The sequence below is a fragment of the Cyprinus carpio genome, chromosome B13, assembly GCF_018340385.1.
Source record: "Cyprinus carpio isolate SPL01 chromosome B13, ASM1834038v1, whole genome shotgun sequence".
Lineage (NCBI taxonomy): Eukaryota > Metazoa > Chordata > Actinopteri > Cypriniformes > Cyprinidae > Cyprinus > Cyprinus carpio.
The window spans coordinates 6,651,359-6,660,805 of NC_056609.1; positions in this window are offsets into that span (position 1 = coordinate 6,651,359).

Here is a 9,447-nt window from a genome sequence, read left to right on the forward strand (position 1 = left end):
AATAAAGTAGTCCGTTTGGTGGCTTATCACATGTAACAATATCTCTAAGGAGATGAAAAATGGAGTCATGAATCATACTTTGTAAATTGTCAGAAGGAAAATCTTGTCACAAAGACTTTGTACCAAAATTCTCAGACTTTAATTTCTACAAACCGATGAAAGTCTAAACAAAAAAGAATGGATGAAAAAAGTTGTTTCTCACACTATTTAAAAGAGACTGCTTGCACAGATTCAGACTACATAGCAAATTCATAAAACCAGGAAGACGATATAGACCTGGGTAATGTGTTGTGCCTGGTAATGGCATGGGATTGGTAACGTGGTTGGGACTGGGCCATGTCATCAGCCATTGTAGTGAACATCACTATAAATGCAGCTCGAGACAGCATTGAAATGCTATGGCCTTTGGCAGCGCTGGTGATTGGTGGGACTGGAAATGGGCGACGGTTGGCATTCCCCGCAGGATCCTTATTTCGTTTAAAAAATATTTTTCACCTTAATATGAATTTGGATAAGAAAGGTACTTCTTTTTTCCAAATTGAGGACTTTTTTGGCACCGTCATGTTACTACATTGAAGAGGCGGTGAAACGGCGGTGTTAATTAGCATCCTTGTGCTAGTTTTATTGAGTGAAACAGATCTTATAGACAGAATCGTTTTAAACCAGGCAGAGAGGTCAATACCGTAATGGCAAGGTCCGGATCTTTCAGCATAAAACCAAAGCGGAATCCACAATGGCGGGGATCGGAATAGGCAGGCAAAAAGGGGTCAAACAGAAACAGCAGTCCAATCAGGCCTCCAAATGCCCAATGGGCAAATCCCACGACGATCAAGAACGTGGAAGAACAGGCAGAATTCATACAACAAACAGGCAGGCAGAATATACAAATGAGAGAACGCTTGGTAAGGCAGGTTAATCATAGAACGGAGTAGAGAAAAGACCAGGTACATCTCAAGGGTTAAACCACTCTGACTTTGGGTTTAAATAGTGTTCAAAACAGGAAAACAAACAAAATGACTGTAAAAGCAGAGGGAGCAGGACAGGCAGGAGTCCAGGTGAGGGATCCCTCTGCTGGTGCGGCGTTACAGAATCCCCCATGAGTGCCTGGGGGGCAATCGGCTGGCGAGCTGACGGTCAATGGTGGTTGTGGCGCTGGTTGATCAGGTCTGAAAGTCCTCCGTGAGAGAGGGATCCAGAATGTTGCTGGCGGCTAAACCATGGAAACCTATCCTCAGGTCCATAAGGCCCTCCCAGTCCACCAAGTATTGGAGGCTGACCCCATCTCCCTCTAGAGTCCAGTAACTCATTGAGCTTGTAAGATGGTGCTCCATCGGACGTCCGAAGTGGTAGCATTTCCTGAGTCTCAAGGATTGGGGTCAGCAACCTGGTTGAGTAGCGGAAAACGGACAGGATGGAGTGAGATACGATAATTTGCGGAAGGCTCTAACTGGTAGTGTGAAACTCATTAAATTCGTCCTGAGAATCTTGAAAGAAGTAACCTATACTTGGGACTGAGCTTCTTGCTTGGGTAAGCCGCAACTTGAGGTCCCTCATGGAGAGCCAGACCCGCGGTTCCTGGTTGTTAACGGAGGGTGGGGCAGGACGTTGACGTGTTGTCCTGGAGTTCACTGTACTCGCACAGCTCGTTGAAGGTGTAAGTTTGTTTGTACTATACCACACACTATCAGTAACGACGGATCTAGTGTTCCAGCAGGACCCGAAAGGAGGGTTCCACCAGACCATGGGAACATTGGGGGTTGGTAGCCAAGGACTCACTGGAAGGCGAGGTCGGGGGGACCTGGGGGGTCTTTTGGGGGTTTTTTTTTTTGGGGGGATGGAGTCCCGTGCGTGGTTTTGGCATATTTGGCCCCATGGGAGGAGTCCGACCATCAATGCTGTTTCTGGCCTGTATTAGGATCGGAGATATCGGGCCCCCGTTCTTGGTTTAAACCGTTAAAATGTCCCGTTTGCTTGTGGGTGGTAAACCAGACGTAGAGCTGGCGTTACTTTCAAGGTGCCATGAAAGAATGTCCCCTCCAAACTTGGGATGTGATAACGGTTGCCGTCTGTCACTGACAATATCTCCCGGGATGGTGTAAGTCCTGAAGACAATGAAACAATGCCTGTGTGGTTTCCATGGGCGTGGGAAAGTCCCTTTTAAAGGGACCAAAACCAATTGACTTAGAGAAGCGGTTCTAGGCTAACTAGTGTGGTTAGTGAAAACCACTGGAAACCAAGGTGGCGAATGGGGAAGGGGAGTTGTTGATGGGGCAAGTAGGTTGAGAGGAGTACTGAGGGTAAATGCCTTTTTGGTCCCCTTATATTGGGAACAGACCTTGACATGATTTACCATAGGCAGTGATATCGTTCTACAGTGGAGGCCCACCAGCAATGACGTTTTCGTACGTATGTGAAGTGTGAGGGATATATCCAGGATGGGCCATTGCATTACCCGGTGGACATGACCTTTGTGGAACGTAGTGTTTCTTGGGCGTGCCAGTTGGCCAGAGCCTGGTTCTTGAAGCTGTTTGCGCTGTATTTCTTCCATGATATCCCAGGTAATTGCGGCAATGAATACAGACGATGGGGAGTATGCTCTTTCTGGAGTATGGCTGTCGAGGGGAAGGGTCATACTATCTGAGAGAGCATCTTGCCTTTACTGGTCTTGCTGCGCCCGGACAGGAGTAGGTCACAGTGAACTGGAATCGGGTGAAGAAAGAGAGAGGGACCAGCGAGCTTGGCGTGGGGTGAGTTTTTTAAGCACTTTTGATATATTCCAGGTCTTGTGGTCAGGTAATCACCTGGAAAGGGGATGGACGGCTCCCCTCGAAGCCAGTGTCTCCATTGTTCTAATGGCTGCTTTCTCCATGGACATGAGTTCCTTTTATTTTCCAACATCCTAGTTTTCTCTCTGCTGCTGTTAATTTTCTCGAGAAGAAGGCACAGGGATAACAGTTAACCAGGTTGGCCATGGCGTTGTGAGAGCACGGCCCACATTCCAAAACAAGAGTCAGAAAAGCATCCACCTCCACTATGAACAGAAAGATTCGGTTCCGGATGCTTTGAGGGGATGGGGGCGGGGGTGGTAAAACCTGCCCTTCAGATTATTGAATGCTTTGAGTGGCCACTTCCTCATTCCACTTAAGGTTGGATTGCTGGGCCATTAAAAAGAGATGTAAAGGGTGTAGCAAACCCATACTGTAATTTCCTAATGAATTTGCCTGTAGAAAGTGCATCAAACCCCAGAAATCTTTTGTAGGCTCTTTGATAGTTATGTGCTGTTGGCCATTTCTGTCCTGGCCTTGACCTGGCTCCGTCCATCGTGACCCCTTGATGAATAATATGATAAACCAATGCACTTACATTCTGTCTTACAGAAACTCACACTTCTCTGCTTTAACATACCATTGATATTTAGTAGTCTAGTGATAATGGTCTTGGAAATGGTTAATATGTTCCTCTTCAGACTTCGAGTAGATCAAAGATGTCCAATTGTAGGGCTATTACGTACCTGGTTTTTATGAGTGTCTCGGAAAATCCGCCGTTGATGAATGATTGGAAGGGGCCTGGCTGTAGCGTTTGCAAGTTCCAACGGCAGAACATGATATTTTGTAGTGCCCCTGAGTGGTGAGGAATGCAGTTTTTCCATTCGTCGCTCTCTTTAAAAAGTCGGATCAGGTTTATAGGCACTCCGTAGATCAAGTTTTTGGTGTATATTGTAGCCCTCACGGGACTGTTCTATGGGATTGAAAGAACCAAGTGGCAAGGTCCGGTGTCGGGAATTTGAACGGTGTGGACATTAGTTCCAGTCATCTATGAACAATACATGGCCTCAGTCCGCCATCCTTTGTTTCTCACAAAGAACCCACTGCTGCAGCTGGTGAAGTAGCCCCGGGTCCGAATTAATCCAGAACTTAAGGATTCCTTCATCTATTCCCCTCCATGGTCTTGGGTATCAGTTTCTGGATAATGGGTAAATGTTACTTTTGTGAGGCCATAGCATTGGGGAGTTAAATCAAATAGGACAATCCCCCAGGGCGGTGAGGGGTGGTAATTTGTTGTACGCCTTGGTTTTACTAAAGACTTCTGCCAAGTCGTCATAACATGGGGGAATATTAACTGCCTTGGTACTTGTGGGTGACTTTTCTATGCTAGTCATATAACATTGTTGGGCACACTGGGGAAAGACAAGTCACTCTCACAGAAAGCACGGACCTTTGGTCACACTAAAACCTGATGCAGGAAAGGACGGGGGGTCATGAACAGAACAAGCCATTGGAAATACTAGAAGACTTTTATGCTTGGGAGAGTTGATGACATAGAGAGTGATATGGATTACCTGGTGCAAATAAACCAACTTGAAGGGTTAATGTACTTGGAGTCTGATGAAATATTCCATCCCCTGCGGAAGTGCTATCTGGTGGAGTGCTCTTATCTGTGAATGGTGTTGTGGCTTGGTCGGGCTGAATAGTATAGTGAATATTTCTTGATGAGTCCCTGTGATGTGGTTTAATGCAGCTGGCAGAGTCAATCATTGCTGGCTACATGAAACCGATCATTTCTTCAGGTTCAGGGTGAGAGGACTTGAAAGACTGGTTACTTGGCATAGAGAAGTGTTCCATAGTTACATAGTGGGGTAGTTGGGCCTGACAGTGATGGCCTGCTTCACCGTAGTAAAGTCACAAACTTAGTTGACATCTCCTGGCTCTTTCATTCTCAGAGAGTTTGGAAAATCCTCCTTGCCTGGATTCATCACTCAGCTTGGCGGTAGATGATGTTATGAATTGATTAACATTTGGGGAAATAGGTGGAATCTCTCTAGTAATGCTTCTTCGTGGGGCTTGTCTCATCAGATTATCGATCTTAATGGTGAGTGTTACAAAGTCAGAGAATGATAAGCTCTCCCCTTTACACACCAGTTCTGCCTGTAGATCAGCGTTGAGGATTCTCTGAAACACAGATTTAGGTGTGTGGTTTAGATTTAAGAGAATACACGTTTTGGGGTATTTTCTCCTGATAACCCGAAAAGAACTTAAATTACACTTTCAGTTTTGATCGTACAGATAAGAGCAATACATCAATCGAATCTGTAAAGCGGTCTACTTTTTTTTGTATACAGACATAATAACAACAAAACTTTGTGCACTTATAAAATAAAGATAACAAACAAGGAGTGCTGTCTGCAGCCTTTGTCTGCGCTTATCTTCATTTACAAACGTGTCATTAAAATGAACTGTAACTCAGTGAATACTCAACACAGAGACATGAGAGAGATATCTATAGAAAGCCTGACATGTCTACTTTTAAAATAAACAAGTGCTGCCGAAAACAAATATTCTGCATTAAAATGAACTGTAACTCAACAACACAATGTCCGTTTTTCACGTCTCCCTTCATTATCTTCTAATGCGACCACGCCCCCGCGCTGAACGCGCTTTTGAGATTCTAATGTTTCACTGAAGCGCGCGGCTTGAATACGCCCACACAACAGAAGACAACGCTTAGAGATTGTGTTCTTCAAGTTTTTTTTTATTTTACTGTTTGCTTCGCGATGAGAGGAATAAGACATAATTCACCAAAAAGATGTGATGTGGTTGAGGATTTGAGTTTTGGATTTCCTCAGAAAAAAAAGAATGAAGCACTTTATTCAGCAGAGATCATAAACATGAGTAAGTCTCTTTTTATTTATTTATATACTTGTACTAGTTTTCACATAACGTGTAAACATTTTACTAGTTAGACTTTTTCCAAAGACTTTTTCCAAACTATAATTCCTGACTAAATGTATAATCAAGTGAAATATTATGAAGTTTCAATAACAATATACACTACTATATAATTCAAAAGCTTGATGTAAATAATATAAATGTACCAATAAATGTAACAAATGTAACAAACAATGCTGTTCTTTCAATTTATCCCCCCTAAAAAACCTGAAAAAATATTCTCAGCTCTTTTCAACATTAATAATAATAATAATAATAATAATAATAATAATAACAACAATAAATGTTTTTTTGTAGAAAATAAGATTGTTAAAAGGATTTCTGAAGGATTGTGTGACTGGAGTAATGATGCAAAAAATTCAGTTTGAAAGTCAGCTTTGATTGTTCTTAATAAACTGTTTAACTGCACTCACAAGTGAATATTAAATTATGTTGTGGGATAATTAAATATATTCTAAATAAACTACAAACATAAAAATTATAAACATTTATTTTGTCCTCACACTCTTTCTTGTAACTCATCCCTCTCAGTGACACAGCTGACTGAATGGCTCATTATGCAGCTCATTATGCAGGCCTTTGTCTTCTCAGGTGCGAATTCATGATAGTTGACGCCTACTCGCATATGACTTTTCACCAACAAAAAGTGTCTTAGAAAATTTAAATCAATATATTTTTTATCTGTAAGTGGGTAAACAAGATGATTTTCACATCATTTAGAAAAAAAAATTCTAGGCTACAAGCTCCAGTTCTCAAAAGTCCTGGGAACCAATGTGCTGTATGTGTTTTATTGCCTTATTCAAGTGATTTAACATTTTTAGTTTTTCACTAACCACGATAACTTTTTTTTTTTTTTCTCAGAAACACAATCATGTACATACATGCTGCTCACATATTATTATAGCCCAGTTTGTGCTGATTACAGTGAGATTAGGCTTTAGCCATTTAGATATTTTATAAGAATGAAAAAGGCACAAATGTCAGGGCCATGACAAACTTCTCCAGGCCCCAAAAAAATAAAAAAAAAAATACCCGGAGACCCAGAGGGTTAAGAGAGACATCATTCCATCATCTTTTGAGCAGCAAAGTTCGTTCTAAACAAGAATGGCAAACTCGCGGCTGTACTGTTGCCTTGTGATAATTGCAGAAAGCTGGTTTTGTGTATCCTTGCCCGCCTGCGGGATCTATCATGCACTTCTTGCACATTGTTGGGATGAAGTAATCGACTGAAAGCGCTCGTCTGAATTTGCAATATCAGAATTCCAAACAGCCGGAGTCCCAGTCAGTCGCCGTTGCCAATATAACAATGAAATCAATGACGACACACTTCTTATCGTCATTATTAAAAATTGGCTTCTTGGTTTGGCAAAGTAGATTTTTACTTGTCGAACAAAGCCTCTACATCACTCAGCAGAACCATCAAAATGTATCCAGGTAGAGCGAAACTCACCGCCTTAGCCATGGTTTATGGGAGAGACTGGATGTTAGTTTTTCAAGTGCTCGTTGACCCGCCGGGAATTTGGTCCAATGAAACTTGGTACCCATTAAGTACTCTTCACTTTTGATAAGCGGCCGCTGCCTTGCAGGTTTGTAACTTCCGCCTGGTGAGTTCAAGTTGCAATCGAATTATTCTGTAACGATGATGAGCGAGGCGGGTAATTAGAAATCCATTTGCAGAAGTTTAAGTAGGGAAGAAAAAAAAAAAATTTTCCCCTTTTAAAGAAGACAGAAATCATTAAACCAGGCAGAGAGTTCAAATACCGTAATGTCAGTCCGATCTTTCAGCGATACCAAGTGAAATCCACAAGGGCAGAGACCAGTAGGGCCAGGCGAATGGGTCAAACAAACATCAGTCCAATCAGGCTAACAATCCATGGGGCAATCCCAAGCAATCAAAACGGAAGACGATGCAGAAATCCTACACAAACAGCAGGCATAATAACAATGAGAAACCTGGTAAGGCAGGTTAACTGACATATTCGCAATGAGTAAACCTCTGACAGTCGTGTTAAGTAGTGTCAAACAGGAAATGACTGTAGAAGCAGAGGGGAGCAGTGAACAGTCAGTACTCAGGTGAGGGCTCCCTCTGCTGGTTACACACATCAAATCTTTGAGGCATCAATCAGACTATTTTGATAAATTGAACAAATAAACAAAACCGAAAGAAAAGGGTTTGAAAGATGGAAAAAAAAGAAAGCCAAGGTCTGAAACTATTCATATTATTAATCCTCTTCACCCCAAAGGAACTACACCTGAAATGAACACCAGTGAAGGGTTAGTAATAAATAAACATGAATGATCTGAATAAGGGTCACAGCTCAATTAAGGTAGAATAAACATAACTACAAAAGAATAGACTCTAGAACAAAAAAAAGCAGTGAATAAGAGCATTGAACTAATATGCTACACTGCTATTTGTTAGAAAAATGAATACTGGAAGAATGTATGCTAATTTGAAAACAGCTTAGCTGTTCTTAAAATACAACATTGTTAGTTGCTTTCTATAATGCTTGTTGAAGGTTATGTATGTAACTTTTTTTCGGGAAAGATCATAAATGGTTGAAAAGAATCTGATCGGGATATTTGCTTGAATTCAAAGAATTTTGCTGGGGTAAAACTTTAAATGCCATTTACTCTTACGTGAATTCTTGTCAGTTTATTTATATATACATTTATTGAACTGTGGGACTTAAAACAGTGGAGCCAGAATGTCACCCACTTTGCTATTTGGTTTTTGTAGGCCATATTTACATCTATACCTTAAATTTGTCTTTTACATATCAGTATGCTTTAATTAAACACAACCCAGTGCTTTGTTGTTCCGATTATTAATTCGTATAGAATCTTGTATTGTTGTAACAGTATAATTCAAGTATGCCCTGATTTTAGATCGACCAAGATCCTGGCCATTAAAGCTATGGGTAGCCTTGTGATACATGTTTTGAGAGTACCCATTACAGCCCACAAGCGACAGGTAACCTCGCTCAATTCAATACGAACTGAGAGTGGGTGTTCATGAAGTTCTAGTGTGTCTTTCTGGTTTATTTTATTTTTTTTCCTACCCACACAGTCTACCAAGTGACTTCAGCATAACATGTAGTTTTGCCAAGAAGCGGGTGCTTTATCTTGGAGTAATGGGTTTTGCCATGTGGAAGATGTAAGGAGATTTCTTGCCCTGTCATTATACTCTGAGAAAAGGGGAGTGGAATTTTCTAGCATTAATCCACTGATATACGTGGTGGAAAGCGTCTACAAAGGCTTAGAATGAGAAATGCAAAGGTACTGATGAACTTTCTCTCCGCCTTTCATCAAGTTGTGATAAATTGCCCTTTATGGTCACTCAGGTTACTCTGTCAAAGCCAGATTTTGAGAGATCACAGTAAAATAACAAGACATTAGCCCTGTCCCAAAACCTAGTGATCTGCCTACAAAATAAATAGAATTCTAAATGATACTAAGAGCGACGCATGTTTATGTGGACAGAATTATTAAGACTTTCTTTTCTGCATAAATTCTGGCAGACATTTTTATAACATTCCCAGGAAAAAAAAGGAGGAACTGTGCAAAAAAAAGACTAAAAGAATGAAAAAAAGAAAAAATGGGCTTTTCTCAGTATTTGTGAATGTTTTAAATGTACCTTGTGTGTGTGGTGTGTTACAGTAGGGATGGGCGATATGGGCTTAAAACTCGTATCACGATAATTTCTGATATTTACTGCGAT